Below are 16,095 nucleotides of genomic sequence, written 5' to 3' on the forward strand. Positions count from 1 at the left end.
ACCACCCCCCCCCCGCCCCAACCAGCATCTCTTTACTCGCTCCCCCCCTCATGTGACAGTCTCCCTACAGCAGTGGCGCGCTGAAGGGAGGGCGGCTTGATGCGCTATTTAAAACATACGGAGGAGCTGATTCTCCTTTTTTGATTTTCAGCTTTGTCACTTTATCATCTTGGTATGGGCACAGAACGGAAGGAAAGATGTAGACGTACTCAGGTGATCGTCAACTCAGAACATTTCTGGTTTGTGGGGGTGGGTTTTTTCCTTTTGTTTTCTTTGTGTGTTTAAAATTTGTCTTCTTTATTTGCTGCTAGGAGGGAGGAAAAGCTTAGAGAAAGGACCTGCTGTAGAACAGTTGGGATTTTGTTAATCTGCTTAGAGATAACGTTAATCGGTGGATCAGATGCTGTCAACAATACAGGGCCTTCTATCCCCATTATGGTCCCCATTCTTCTCTTGCTTATTCTTCCTGTACTATCTTTGGTGTCATTTAGATTTATATTTTCACTTCTTATCAGTTATTTGTTTTCTAATGTTTCTTTTATATTTTTCTGTCACATTTCATTTTGAATTTCGCTTCTGCTTTGTCGTAGGAAAGTCTTTTGGCCTTTTACATGGTGGGGGCGTGGAGAGTATAGACATGTACTCACCCGCATACCTAAAGTTTCCTCTTAACTTAAACATATGCTGAACTCCATAGAGCTCTCAATAATTTTTTAAAAACTCAGAGCTGTGGGTATGCATCAAAATAAGTGTATGACCATAATTTTCCTGAGAAGTTTCCCGCCACTGGCACAATTATAGGAATGTAGGTGAATACATACTAACTGCTTTCTTCTCTTCTCTGTTTCTTATTTAGTACTGTTTTGGGTTATTTTCCTGAGATCAGATTTAATTACTCTTCTTTAAAAACTTCCTTTTTGCCAGGCATTGAATGTATACATGTATAGTTCTTTTTTTGCTTTCATTCAGTAAAAATTTTTCTATTATTATTTTTATTATGTTATGTTAGTTACCATACAGTACATCATTAGTTTTTGATGTAGCGTTCTGGGGTTCCTTATTTACGTATAACACCCAGTGCTCCATGCAATATGAATGTATACATCTTCAACAATCTTGGGAGGTAGATGTTTTTATTATTTCTATAAAAATGCCAAAATACAAAAGATCCAAGGGTTTAGGTAGTGTGCACGAGTTTACACAAGATTACACAAGTAGTAAGTAGTGGTCTCTGGATTCCAAGTCCTGAGCCCTTTCCACTATAATTAGGAAGTTGTATAGGGTAAATGTTCGCAAGGCCCTGGGTCAGGCTGGACAGTTTTATGTAGGAACATTTTTTTTTTTTTAACACCTGGGCCTTGGTGTCCTCATATATATAATATGATTAATCATCATATCACTTTCCAGTCGTGTTTGTTACTAAACTAAAAGAGAGTGCTTAGAAGTACATTTGGTACATAAATTCTTGATGAATATTATCCAGTACATATTGGACATTTACTGCATTATGGTCATTGTGTGCAGGGACCTGGGCATACTTAGAATCTGGTGAAAAGACCTATGCCAAGAGACTATAAAGTCTTATCACAGTTTAAAGGAAGTATGTGGAGGCATGTAAAGGAGAAATGTAACCTGTTTTGGATCCGGGAAATTTTGAAATCTAAAGGATAGGTAGGAATTAGAAGGGTATGTGGGTCTAACAGGGGAGAGAACTTTAAGCTGGAGAAACAGCTATCAATCCAGGAGAGCCCAGTGTATTCTCAGACCTGGGAAAGGTCCACTATGGAAGGAAGTCATGTAAGATTGACTAGAGAGACAGGCAGAGGCCAGGTTAAGCAGAGTTTGGAAGGTCATGGAACATACTCCAGAGCATTGGGTCAGTGTATAATTATGAGGCCCTATTATCTCTCTGCTTTCTCAGATTAGTAAGAGCTTCTAACAGAATAGCTAACAAACTTCCTATTTCCACATTTTAAAAAATTGAAGTGTAATTGACATAACATTATATTAGTTTCAGGTGTACAATGTCATGGTTGGATATTTGTGTATTGCCAAATGATCACCAGAGTGAGTCCAGTTACTATCTCTTACCACATATAGTTGTGATTTTTTTTTCTAGAGATGAGAACTTCCAAAATTCACTCTCATTGTTTCAAATATGCAGTACAATATTATTAACTATAGTCACCATGCTGTATATTACAGCCCCATGACATTCATTTTATAACTGGAAATTTGTGCCTTCTGTCACCCTTTCATCCATTCTGCTTATCTACTCCTCTCTTGTCCCCATCACCTCAGGTAATCACCAGTCTGTTCTTACATCCATGAGCTCAATTTTTTGTTTGTTTGTTTTTAATTTCCACATATAGATGAGATCATATGGTATTTATCTTTTTCTTTCTGACTTATTTAACTTAGCATGGTGTTCTCAGGGTCCATGTATGTTGTCCAAATAGCAAGATTTCATTCTTTCTATCTGTATTTATCTTTATCTGTGTATGTATGTGTGTATCTATCTACCTATGTATCTATCTACATACCTTAGAGAGAAAGAGAGCACAAATGGTGCAGAGGGAGAGGGAAAGAACTCCAGGCAGATTCTATGCCCAGCACAGAGCCTGATGCAGGGCTCTATATCACCTGAGCCAAAACCAAGAGTTGGATGCTCAACTGACGGAACCACTCAGACACCCCAAGATATAATTCTTTTTTATGGCCAAATACTATTCCATTACACACACACACACACACACACACACACACACACACACCACTTTTTCTTTATCCATTCATTGTTTGATGGACATTTGTTTCCATGTCTTGGCTCTTACAAGCAATGCTACTGTGAACATGGGGCTGCACGTATCTTTTCAAATTAGTGTTTTCATTTTCCTTGGATAAATACATAGAAGTGAAATTGCTAGATCATTTCTAATTTTTTTAAAAGATTTTATTTATTTATTTGACAGAGAGAGATCACAAGTAGAAAGAGAGGCAGGCAGAGAGAGAGAGAGGGAAGCAGGCTCCCTGCTGAGCAGAGAGCCTGATGTGGGACTCAATCCCAGGACCCTGAGATCATGACCTGAGCTGAAGGCAGTGGCCTAACCCACTGAGCCACCCAGGCGCCCTATTTCTAATTTTTTTTGAGGAAACTCCATACTATTTTCCACGTGGCTGCACCAATTTACATTCCCACCTACAATGCACAAGTGTTTCCTTCCCACCCCCCAGCATCTTGGCTAATACTTATTATTTGTCTTCATGGTAATAGCCATTCTAACAGATGTGAGGTAATATCTCCTTGTTTTATTTTTTTAAATTTTATTTATTTATTTGACAGAGAGAGAGTATAAGTAGACAGAGAAGCAGGCAGAGCAAGAGGGAGAAACAGGCTCTCCACCAAGCAGGGAGCCTGAGGTAGGGCTTAATTCCAGGATGCTGGGATTGTGACTTGAGCTGAAGGCAGACGCTTAATGACTGAACCACCCAGGTGCCCCTCTCCTTGTGGTTTTGACTTGCATTTCCCACTATCAGTGATGTTGAACATCTTTTCATGTATCTGTTGGTCTTCTTCTTTCTTTGGAAAAATGTCTATTAGATCCTCTGCCCATTTTTTTAAAAAATATTTATTTATTTTAGAGGGAGGGAGGTGTGGAAGGAGAGAACACAAGTGGAAGAAGAGGCAGAGGGAGAGAGAGTCTTGAGCAGATTCCATGCTGAGTGCAGAGCCTGATGTGGGGCTCCATCCCATAACCCTGAGACCACGACCTGAGCTGAAACCAGAAGTCGGACTCTTAACCAACTGACCCACCCAGTTGCTCCTGTCCATTTTTAAATTGAATTGCTTGTGTTTTTGCTCTTGAGTGGTATGAGTTCATTATATATTTTGGATGTTAGCTCCTTATCAGGTACGTGATTTACAAATATTTTCTCCCATTCAGGAGGTTGTCCTTTCATTTTGTTGATCCTCTTTCCCTATTCCAGATCTTTTCTTTTTCATCCTGTAGACGCTGAAGAATGTATACACTGTAGAATGCTTTAAACTAGTTAAAAGTTAAACTAGTAATGACAAATTCACAAGATCAAGAAATTTTTAAAAAATAGTATTTAGTTTTGGAAGGAGGCAGTGTTATTGGTGAATGAGAATAAAATATTTCAGTAAAGCCATTTTTTTTTTTAAAGAATGTAATTGGTTTCAGAGTATAACATCCTTCCTGATGGCTTCAGATGGCTTTATTTATTCATAAATATCTCTACTTGTTGATTCAGCCTCTTTGATCACATGAATGCTTCATTAAACAACTGGCACTTGCTCGTTAGTGCCGAGTGGGGCTGTGTGCAGCCAGGTGGTGAAGTGGAGAGTACATGGCTGTATTTAACAGTAGAGGCCATTTGTTTGGCCTTTTGCCATCTGGAAGCTCTAGTTAGTATTTCCCAGTGTGAATATTCAGTCTGCTAACCATACTGATACTGGCATTCACCTATAGTGTCATGACGCCAGAAAGGCCTACCAGAACATAAACTACTCTGTAATTTCTTTAGAAAACAAAGCCAAATGGAAGCTGGGGAAGACAGGTACATTATTCCTACCTTAGTCATTGTCAGGTTAAAAACCTGGTATCAGAAGTTCTTCAGAAAACTAAACAGCAAGGAATTTTTATTTTTTCCCCCTAAAAATGGCTAGTCAATGCAAGTTGAGATTTGGCCAGAGGGTTTCCCCTATAATAAATGGCAGTCCTGAAACACTGAAAACATAGCCCACGGAATGTCAGTTTTCTCTCCCCATGCCCTTGCCCTGTCTCTGAACAGGGGTTTCTGAATTTGAAAGTACAGAGATTTTTTTTTTTTTAAGTCCTTCATATTATCCTTAGGGCATTAGATTTATTTTAAAATTATACTTATCATTCCTAGGACCCACAGAGGTTTATAAGTTCTGTCCATCTATTTCCAGTTGAATACAAATCTGAGATTCTTCTTACCATTGTGTCAAGAAATTTAATATTGGTTGTTATTGGGGCCCCCCCATCCACACACAGCAAGATCTCTTACAGAACCAAAACACTGGGGGAGCCCTCTGGTCTTCCATGGAGTAACTACTACATTCCCCATGTTGGAGCCTCCAGGATCCTTTGAAGTCTTGCCCTGCAGCTTCTGGGCCTCATAGAACAGAAGGAGTCTTAGAATCACAGAGCCCTGGTGTCCAGAGCAGCCATCCTCTTTGAAGCACTGCTGTTTCCTTTGGCCCTCTTCTCCAGGAACTTGGCCAGCTTCCATGCCCTTCCCAGGAGCCCTCTTTCTCCTTTCTGCAAGTGCAGAGGGGGGCCCTCTGAGCTCTTCTCCCCCAGCGTAGTTTCCTCCCTGAGCGCAGGCTTTCACTAGAGACAGGAAGCCTATTGTCTTTGGTAGTTTCAGCTTTCCACCTTGCAGAAGCCTGTGAGGGAAGGAATGAGAGAGGGCTGGACAAAGATAGGCTCAAAAGGGGAAGGGGAGATGAATGAAAGAAACAGCTTTTAATGTTTTCACTTGCTATTTGTCCTGTTAATATCCGGCCATCATATTTTGAATAGTAGTCCTATATTTGGAGAAATTCTCACGTTACGAGTCCTCTTCCCACCATTTGAAGTGTAAACTCAGATTTCCAGCCTCTTGTGTAGCTTGGATTTTGGCTCTCCGGTCATCTGCATGTAGGTGTGACCATGCTTTGGAAGAGGACAGTGTGAGAAACAGGCTCTGTGCTAGGCCCCATGGATAGCTGCAGAAGAGTATAGCTTTGGGGCATAATGTTGTTGCCAGGTTGAATACCAGATAGCTGCCCTCATTAGAAACTGTGAAAATATCCCCAAAGATCAGTGCCACTTCGCAGTCCCTCTAGAAAGCTATAGAAGTTTGAGTTGGTCTGCATTCTTGTTCACACTTGGTGGTGTCAGTCAGTTTAATTTAACTCATTGTAGTTACGTATCTCAAAGTGGTTTTAATTTCTCTATTGGCTAATGAAGTTGCACATCTTTTCATGTTCTTATTACTCATTTTATGTTTTCTATGATGCCTATAAAAAACTGGGTTCTTGGAGTGCCTGGATAGCTCAGTTGGTTAAGCATCCCACTCTTGATACTTGTTCAGGTCATGATCTCAGGTTCCTGAGATTGAGTCCTATGTCAGGCTCTGTGCTGGGTGTGGAGGCTGCTTGGGATTCTCTCTCTCCCTCTCCCTCTGCCCCTCACTATTCACAAGCAAGCTCCCCTTCTTTCTCTCCCTTTCTGTCTCACTTTCTCTCCTCCTCTCAAAAAGAAAAATTAGGTTCTTAGTGAATTGTAAGAGCTGTTTCTTTATTATAAATACAAGTCCTTGATGGTTTTTTGTGTGTTTTAAGATTTATTTATTTATTTGTTTGTTTATTTATTTGAGAGAGATAGACCACACAGAAGGAGAGGAAGAAACAGACTCCCCACTGAGCAGGGAGCCCAAAGCAGGGCTCAATTTCAGGACCCTGAGATCCTGACCTGAGCCAAAGGCTGACGCTTAACTGACTGACCCACTCAGGCCCCCATCTTTGATGTGTTTTCAAATTAATTTCTACCAAAATAAGGGTGATGTTTGGTTTTTTTTTTAATAGTGTCTTTTGAAAACAAGAAGTTATTAATTTTGAATGTCCAATTTATTATTTTTAAAAATAATTCATACATTTTGTATCCTAAGAAGTATTTTCCTAATTCAGAGTCATAGAGACTTTTTCCTGTGTTTCCTTCTAGAAATTTTATAGTTTTTACTCTTATACTTAACTGTTTGCTCCATTTCAGATTAACTTTTATATAAAGGTCTAAGGCAAAGGTAAATTAATATTTTTGTATTTGGAGGTCCATTGTTCTAGCACTGTATTTTGAAAAGAGTATCGTTTCCCACTGAATATCTTTGCAGTCTTTGTTGGAAATAAATTGGCCATATACATGTAGATCTATTTCTGGACTCTCTAAGTTTGACCTTACACTAATCTCACACTATCTTGACTACCTTAGCATTATAGGACATTTTAAAATTGGGTATGACAAGTCCTCAAACTTTTTTTTCCTTTTTATAATTTTGCTATTTAAAAAAAATTAAATTATTTATTGTAGGGAGTGAGTTTGGGTAGAGGGAGGGGCAGAGGAAGCCTACTCCCCACTGAGTGTGGGGGTCCATCTCATAACCCTGAGATCATGATCTGATCATGATAATGATCTGAGCTGAAATCAAGAATTGGTCACTTAACCAATGAGCCACCAGGTGCCCTTCAAAATTTTGCTATTTTAATCTTTGCTTTTACACATATATATTGTAAGCACTTTGATTATCTCTACGAAGTAGCTCCTGCAATTTTGATTAGAATGTACTAAATCAGTAGATGACTTTGGGGAGACAATATCTAACAGTCTTAAGTCTTTTGATTAATGGCTGTGGTTTATCTCTTCGTTTATTTAGGCCCTTTAATTTCTCTCAGGAAAGTTTTGTAATTTTCATTATATAGATCTTACAGAAATTTCATTAAAGTTATCCTTAAATGTTTTGTCTTTTTGATACCATTATAAATGGTATTATTTAAAATTTTCAATTTTCAAAATTTCTTTGCTATTGTATAAAAATATTTTTGTATGATTTTTGTATATTGATCTTGACTTCTGCAACCTTGCTAAACAAATTTATTAATTAAAATTAGTTGCTTTTCTGTAGATTTAATAGAATTTTTTAAAAAAAGATTTTATTTATTTATTTGTCAGAGAGAGAGAAAGAGCGAGTGAGCACAAGCTCACTCTCAGAGAGAGAAGCAGGTTCCCCGCTGAGCTGGGAGTCTGATGTGGGACTGGAGCCCAGGACCCTGGGATCATGACCTGAGACAAAGGCAGCCGCTTAACTGACTGAGCCACCCAGGTGTCCCAATTTAATAGAATTTTTAATGTAGATGGTTGTGTTATCTACAGATAAATACAATTTTACTTTTTATTCTTTCCAATTGATATGCCTTTTCCCACTTATTCTTGCCTTAACTGCAATGGCCAGGACCTTCCTTGTTGAATAGACCTGGTGAGAGCAGGCATCCTTACCTTGTTTCTGATGTAAGAAGAAAACAACTTATCCATTTAGTATAAGTTGTCTTTGTATCATTAGTATGATGTTAGCTGTTGTTTTGTTTTGTTTTGTAGATGCTTGTTCTACAAGGAAGGAAGAGAAGAGCTTCCTTCTTTTCCTTGTTTGAAGAATTTTTAAAATTAATATTCTATAATGAATACTCATTTTTTCAAAAAATATTTTGTTTATTTGAGAGAGAGAGAGAGAATGCCCGTGCATGCGTAGGTAGGGGCAGAGGGAGAGGAAGAAGCAGACTCCCCACTGAGCAGGGAGCTCCAGGTGGGGCTGGATCCCGGAACACTGGGATCACGACGTGAGCCAAAGGCAGATGCTTAGCTGCAGATAAAATTAATTTTCTTTAATGGTCAAAGGGCTCTTAGGCCATCTCTCTCTGTTAGAGTGAGCTTTGGTATTTTGTGTCTTTCAGGGCATTTTTTTCATTTCATCTCTGTTACCAAATATGTTAGCATAAAGTTATTTATAATATCCTTTCATTTTTCTTTCACTGTCTTTAGTATTTGTAGTTATGTCCCTTCTTTAATACTTGTATCTTCTCTTTTTCATTCTTGAACAGTTTGGTTAGAGATATATCAATTTTATTGACCTTCTCAGAGAAGTAGCTTTTGGTTTCACTGATTTATCATTTTCATTGAATTGTACTCTTTTCTTCTTTTGACTTGCTTTTGATTTAATTTGTTCTACTTTCTTTTTAAAAAAGATCTTATTTATTTATTTGTCAGAGAAAGAGAGTATGAGTAGGGTGTAGTGACAGAGGGAAAAGCAAGCTCCCTGCTGAGCAAGGATCCTGCTACAGGACTTGATCCCAGGACCCTAGAACCATGATCTGAGCCAAAGGCAGATGCTTAACCACCTGAGCCGCCCAGGCTTCCCTTGTTCTGCTTTCTTAAAATGGATGTTTTTTAGCCTTCTTTTTATATGAGCATTTAGATGCTACTACTTTTTCTTTAAGTAGTTCTTGCTTCTCATAAATTTTGATATGTTCCATGTTCATTTTCATGTAATTCAAAGTATTTTCTGATTTTCCTTGTAATTTCACCTTTAAAGTGAAGTATTTAGAAGTGGATTTTCTTGACTATTTGATAATTTTCTAGGTTTCTTCCTATCATTGAACTTTAATTTGATTCATATTCTTTGTATTTTAACTCCTTTAAATTTGTTAAAGTTTATTTTGTAAGTCAGAATATGGTCTATCTTGGTGAATATTTCTTGTATCCTAGAAAATAATGTGTATTCCAAGATGTTGAGTAGAGTGTCCAAAAAATTTCAGTTATGGTAAATTATTTATTAGTAATGTTGTTTAGGTCTTTTGTAATTTACTGATTTTTTTTTACTGACTTTTATCTAGTCTATGAATTTGTTATATGTCATTGTTAATGACAGAAGAGTGTTCCAATCTCCAGCTATGATTGGTATTTTTCTTTTTCTCCTTTCAATTCTGTCAGTTTTTGCTTTATGTACTCTGAGGCCCTGTTATTAGGTATATACACAGGACCATTATGTCCTTGATGAATTGACCCCTTTATCATTATTTAATGTCCTTCTTTATTCCTACTTTAGTGACCTAGCTCTTCTCTCTTCACATGCTGCTGCTTTTTCAAACTCCCCACCAAGAAGGAAGGTCCTATTGGATTTGCCAGGCACCATTGTATTTGGTAGTGTAGTATCTTTTGACAAAGATCTTCTGACAATTGTCGCAAACAACTGTCCAGTCTGTAGGTGACAGTTTGGGTCAGGTGCTCATTCCTGGTGCAAACACTTGTAGCCAGGATGTGAATGAGATCCTTTGTCACAAACCATGGTAACCCATGTAAGGAATTGTCTCATTTGTTTTCTCTGAAGGGAATTGTGTGGTCTTGGTAGCTGTCATAATATCATGTTCCATCATAATTGCAAAACCTGGTTCTGATTTTGTGTCTTGCTTCTTTAAACAATTATAATCACATAACTCACTTAGTTATACAAAAGGGTTTTCAAAGACAGATGCCCACAAGAGTTGGGTGGATGTCCTAACTGAGTAAAGTGGGCCATATTGTAGAGTAATAGGGGTTTGGGGATTGTGGGGATTCTGGCAATATGGAGAGTTCATGCTTTGTCTAATAGGGGCAGCACTAATTGTCATGTGAAATGTAGGTCCAGTGTTAACTAACGTTTATGGTTTTTCAAGACAAGTGGTAATCTGTTAGAATTTTGTGTTATTTAATTGTAAGTTATTCAAAATATTTAAAGAGTTCGAGTGAGTCATATAATATGGGCCAAACAAAGTATGTACGTGAATGATCTGTCACCTTGTCAGGCTGTGGTCACCCCTGTAAGAGAATTCTTAAATACCTATTGCTGAAGCCAGATATGTAATCAGGAGGGGTCAGTAAGTAAGCTGACTGACTTACAAGTAAGTAAGTCACTTACTTGTAAGTCAGTCAGCTGACTTATTTGTCAGCAAGTACAGACTTGCTGTAGAGGATTGTGATCAAGTTCACCTCAAGTGCTAGGAGCTATTGTTGAGTAAATCATTCACATAACAGTTATGACTTGGCATGAAGGGGCCAAATATGCAGATGTATATCCTTTTTGATTATTTGAAAAGTGACAAAGGGGAGTGATAATGTAGACCATGATCATTGGTTGGGTAGAGGGCTTTGGGCTCCCTCTGTCTCATCTTGGGGTCTGCTCTGAGGAAATAATCTCAATACCTAGGTTTCCTGCCATGCTGTTTGCCCTTGGTATGGTCCCCAAGGAATGTTTGTGGTTGAAAAGGAGAAGTTAATGAGAAGGCACTGTAGTAAGACCTGAAGGGGAGAACCATAAAACTGTGGAAATGCAAGACTGCAATACCGTGAGTCATAGACTATGTGAGAGTATTCCCTGCTTCAGCCAGAGGATAAGGATATAATTTTACTGTAGCTTGCTTTTGTATACCAACAATCAAGTTTATCGTTTAATATGGTATCAAATAAAGCAGAGATTTGGCACTGATCCTACAAATTGATTAATGTAGATGACCAGCATGTAATAAAGCCATCTACATTGATCAAATTAACCAGGTATTTACTCTTCATTTAGTTTAGTACTATTTTGATGGCCAAAATATAATTTAATGTCAACTAGCACAAACATTATTTTTTAGTTTAGATGGCAGTTTTTAAAAAAATCATATAATAAAATTATAATAGTAGGTTTTTTCATCTAATTAGAATTTGCTTACAGTATGAGAAGAAAGTGATTTGTTTGTTTTAAAAATCATTATAATATTTAAGTTATGTGGTATTCCATAGTTACCTTTAGAAAACAAAGAGTGTAGAATTTTTATTTTTTGAAATTTATTTTAGTCTCATGGAAATACGGAACTGAATTTGCATAGGTTAAATGAATTTTACATTTTTTATATGTAGGAAACAGCACTTATGAAATCACAGGGGAATCATATAAGCCAATTAGCATTTTGTGAGTGCTGATATTAATATTTGGGGTGACAGGGCAACATAGTCCTCTCAAATTACCATCACGTCTTTTTGGTTCTTTGTTGACTATACTCCCAGAGGAAAGTAGTCTGGCAGTTGTGCTGATCCTGAAACAGGAGTACATGCTTCAGACATAAGTGAATACTCTGTTAAAAAATCTCAGTTGGATTGCTTGTGCCTGTCCTTCTTCTGAATTTCGGGTGTTCTGGCTCTGATGGATTTGCAAGGGACATTTTATGTTCCTTTAGTCTGCAGGTCACTGTAAAATGTCTTTTGTCTGCTCACTTGGCTACTGTGTAGTGTGGATGGTCCCTCTGAAGACTTCTGAGGATTCTCTGCTGCCAGTTTCTTCTCCTCTGATGGGTAATTCTTGGTCTGAGAAAAGTGTGAATTTCTTTTGGCTTTAAATCTTGGGAAACAGGGGCCTAAAGAAAGAGTATAGACAACTGTTATTTATGATTTCGGCTCCTCAGAGGAAACAGGGCCATGTGCTTTATGTCTTTCTTATTTAATTGCTTAGCATCATTCAGAATTCATGAGTTTACTTAATTTTTCTTGGGTGAAAGTGCTAAGAAAAGATTCAAGCTTGCAAAATGCTGCCAAACGAGCTCCTAAATTATGCATTTCTCATGTAAATATTGTAAATTCTAAGGTATTTTAAATGAATTTTTAATCTAATATTTAGCATTAAAGTTTAAATTTCTGCCTAGAATTTCAAACATGGAAATACACTCTAAAAGGAAATAGGGTTTTTAGTTGTTTCTTTAATAAGATAGAAAAAAATTTAATCATTTAAAATGTGAAAAATACCCATTTCCCTCCTTCTTACTCTTTCTAAGAAATTTTCAATTGTACTCAGTTTAGTCAGTATGTTAAATAGGAACTCTGAGACACAATCCCAAAGCAGCTTTGTCTTCCAGATCTCAAGTTTATTTAAGATCCAGTTTTCCTTTTCCTACATGAAAACTTAAGCAGGTTACACAACTTTTCTGATCACTCTACGTTTAGAAATAAAGCAAAACCATAAAAGTCTCAACTAACAGACAGAAATATACATGTGGTTTCCAGGATGCCAGCGATCCTCCCTCTGTGAGTTCAGATGTTTACCCCCAGCTTCCTTCTAGTGAGGTCTCATCAGCGAGCCCTCCTACGACAGAATCGAAGGTGGCCCTGCACTGGCTCTTCTTGTGCTCACTTCTCATCCTTGGGAGCTCTCAGATGTCCTTGTCCCTGACATATTCCAGGAATGTAGGCCCTGTTCTTGGGGTAGGAAAGGGCTGGGACTTGTAGCTCACCAAGTTCTACAAGGAAACTTCCTCAGAGTCTTTCTATAGATGTTTACTCTTGACCTATTTATTCCCCGTGTAGTTCTGAAAGTTAGGCAGCCAGTTTTCAGTCATTTTCTTTACGTGAGTCCTTTAGGGCAGTTTATTGTACTACGTGCTTTGGCATCTTATATCTTAATAGATAATGTTGTAGGGTCTTGGGTGACTATCTTTTTTAAAATTTTGTTCCATAGAGAATCCTAGTAGCTAAAGAATGTAACAGCCTTTTTATGTTAAATGTTTCTATCTAAAAGAGACTAAGAGTAGAAAAGAGAGATAGATTTATAGGAAAATTGAGTTTCTGTTGCTCAGTGTCAGTTTTATTGGTAAGGAAGTAACCTCTCACTCTAATCTTAATAGATGTGATAACATAATTTATTTTTCAAGATATGATCTGTGGAAGAATTTGACGTAGTAGAAAACATACTGTATTAGAATTCAGAAGACACAGGTCCTGATCTTAAGACCTTTGGCAGTCTAGACAGATACAGTATGTAGGCTTTTATGTGGAAACTAAAGGAATTGAATTATATCAATTCAGTAACTTGTATTTATTGGGTTCTTAATTCAGTGCTTAAAGTAATGGAGTTCTCAGAGGAAGCAAGATGGTGGAGAAGTAGGGGACCCTGTTTCAACTGGTCCCCTGAGTTTAGCCGGATATCAAACCATTTTGAACACGCACGAAAACAGCCTGAGATGTAAGAATATACATCTGGATCTCTATGAGCAGAAAAGCAGCTGCTTTTTGCAAGGTAGGATGTGTGGAGTCATGAATCTGCGGGGAGATATCAGAAGATAAACAGAAGGGGGAGGGAGCCTCCATAAGCTGGCTCCTGGAAAGTGATTTAACACCAGAGCTTAAATTGGAACTCTTTGAAATCTGCTCTAGTGAGGGATATCTCTCTCCGAAAGGGACTCTGGAAATGAAAACGCAGAATTCTAGGTAGGGCATTGTGGTATTGATATAAGCAACCACAGAACCAAAGGGGGTTCCTGACCTGGTAGAATGCCTGAGCAGTGGAGACAGAAGCAGGTTATGGTCAGCGAGTCCAGGAAGGGACTTACCTCCATAAACCACAAGCTGGCTGGTTGAGAATCGTTCTCTTGAGCAACCTGAAAAAATCTGAAACCTGTGCCTGTGACCAGGCAAAAGAGCACAGAGTGGTAGTGCCCCAGAATGGGCTTTAAATTGGCACCCAGGGGTGCCTGGGTGAGTGGGTTAAGCCTCTGCCTTTGGCTCAGGTCATGTCCCAGGGTCTTGGGATCAAGCCCCCCCATCAGGCTCTCTGCTCAGCAGGGAGCCTGTTTCCCCCCACCCCCCACCTGCCTCTCTGCCTGCTTGTGATCTCTCTCGTTCTCTCTCTCTCTCTCTCTCTCTCGGTGTCAAATTAAAAAAAAAAAATCTTAAAAAATAAATAAATAAAGTGGCACCCAGACATGATCCAGGAGCTTCGGGGATGTGCAGGAGCCGGTGAGTCATAAAGGGCAGTGGTACTTGGGGGGCCCTGGGACAACTCTGAGAGGGTTGCTGTAGGCATGGTCCACTGGTGGCTGTGGTTTTTAGCGGAGCATATAGAGGTGGAGACTGTTTGTCCCAGAAGGTTTATTAAAAAGGGAAGAATTTTCTACTCTGGGCCAGAGGGTTGGCTGTGGCCATTTTTGCTCTGATTCTCTGAAGAGGCATGGAAAGCACCCCAGGGAACAAAAGCCACAAGAGAGGACTGGTTTCCACTGAGCCCATCCCCCTGACAGGGGGTGGGGCAATTCTATACAGGCGGAGTTACCTGAGAAACAGTGCTCAGGCCCCTCCTGCAGAAGACAGGCTGGAAGAAAAGGTGGATGACAATCCTATGAATCCCATAAGCCTGTAAAATCCCAACACCAAGGGAAATTGTATATTGAGCCCTAGGTGTGGCTTCACGACTTGTTTATTTTCAGATGAAATTCTTTTTTTCTTTTTCTTACACTTTTTCTGTTTTTCTTTCTACCTTCTCATTTCAATTAGATGTTTATTATGTCAATTTATATTTCATAGTCGCTTTTTAACTTCTGTTTTTTTCACACATATATACTTTTATAGATAGATGATTTATTTTAGTCCTTTTTTTCACTCTATTCAATTTTACCTTTATATATACAAGCTTTATTTTCATTGTAATTTTGGGACATAGTGTCCTCTAACACACAGACCAAAATACACCCAAGAACAACTGAAGACTGCTTTGTCAACACTGAGAGAGATTGTAGCCCCGTCTCTCCCTTCCTTTATAAAAATTTTAATTTTTAAATTTTATTCCCGTGTTTCATTTTGGCTTTGTTTTATGGCGGTGGCTTCTGAACACTCTGGATTTTGCTGGGATGCATCTTGCTTGGGTGTTGGTTGATATTTTGGACTCCGTTCATTCACTCAATCATCCCTCAAAAGAATGACTAGGAGGAGGAACTCTCAACAAGGAAAAGAACCAGAGACAATGTCCTCTGCTACACAACTAATGGATATGGATATGAGAAGCTATCAGAGGTAGAATTCAGGCTAGCAATTATAAAGTCAATAGCAAGGCTTGAAAAAAGCATTAGTGACAATACAGAATCTCTAAGAGCAGAAATGAGATCTAATCAGGCCCAACCAAAAAATGCTATGAATGAAATGCAGTCTAAACTGGATACTCTAACAGCCAGGGTAAATGAGGCAGAAGAATTAGTGTTCTAGAAGATAAGCTGATGGACAGGAAGGAAATTGAGGAAAATAGAGACAGGCTGCTAGTAGCACACGAGAAAAGGATTGGAGCAATTAATGATGCATGAAACGTTCCAGTGTCAGAATTATTGGGATCCCGGAGGGGGTGGAGAGAGCGAGGGCTAGAAGGTATATTTCAGCAAATCATAGTTGAGAACTTCCCTAATCTGGTGATGGAAACAAGAATTTGAGTCCAAGCACCCCTCCCAAAATCAATAAAATAGATCAACACCCTGACATATAATAGTGAAGCTTGCAAATTTTACAGCCAAAGAAACTATTCTGAGAATATCCAGGAGAAGAGGTTCCTTACATATGGAAGGGGAACATCAGAATAACAAGAGACCTGTCCACAAAAACCTAGCAAGCCAGAAAGGGCTGGCAAGACATATGCAGGGTACTAAATGAAAACAACATGCAGCCAAGAATACTCTTTCAAGCAAGGCTGTTG

The 16,095-nt window shown here is 38.6% G+C and overlaps 1 protein-coding gene across 3 annotated transcripts in view; it reads left to right on the top strand.

Moving 5' to 3' along the window:
• Window positions 1-16,095, top strand: part of IGSF11 (immunoglobulin superfamily member 11) — a 136,503-nt gene that overhangs the window by 87,292 nt on the left and 33,116 nt on the right. Inside the window, exon 1 of one of the 3 annotated variants that reach the window (XM_032348058.1) lies at window positions 14,347-14,378. The exons of the other annotated variants lie outside the window; for them this stretch is intronic. The gene's annotated coding sequence lies outside the window, so the exon portion shown is untranslated. Of the gene's footprint in view, window positions 1-14,346; window positions 14,379-16,095 lie in introns of those variants that run through there. 3 annotated transcript variants of the gene reach the window in all.

Source organism: Mustela erminea, chromosome 1, assembly GCF_009829155.1.
Source record: "Mustela erminea isolate mMusErm1 chromosome 1, mMusErm1.Pri, whole genome shotgun sequence".
NCBI lineage: Eukaryota > Metazoa > Chordata > Mammalia > Carnivora > Mustelidae > Mustela > Mustela erminea.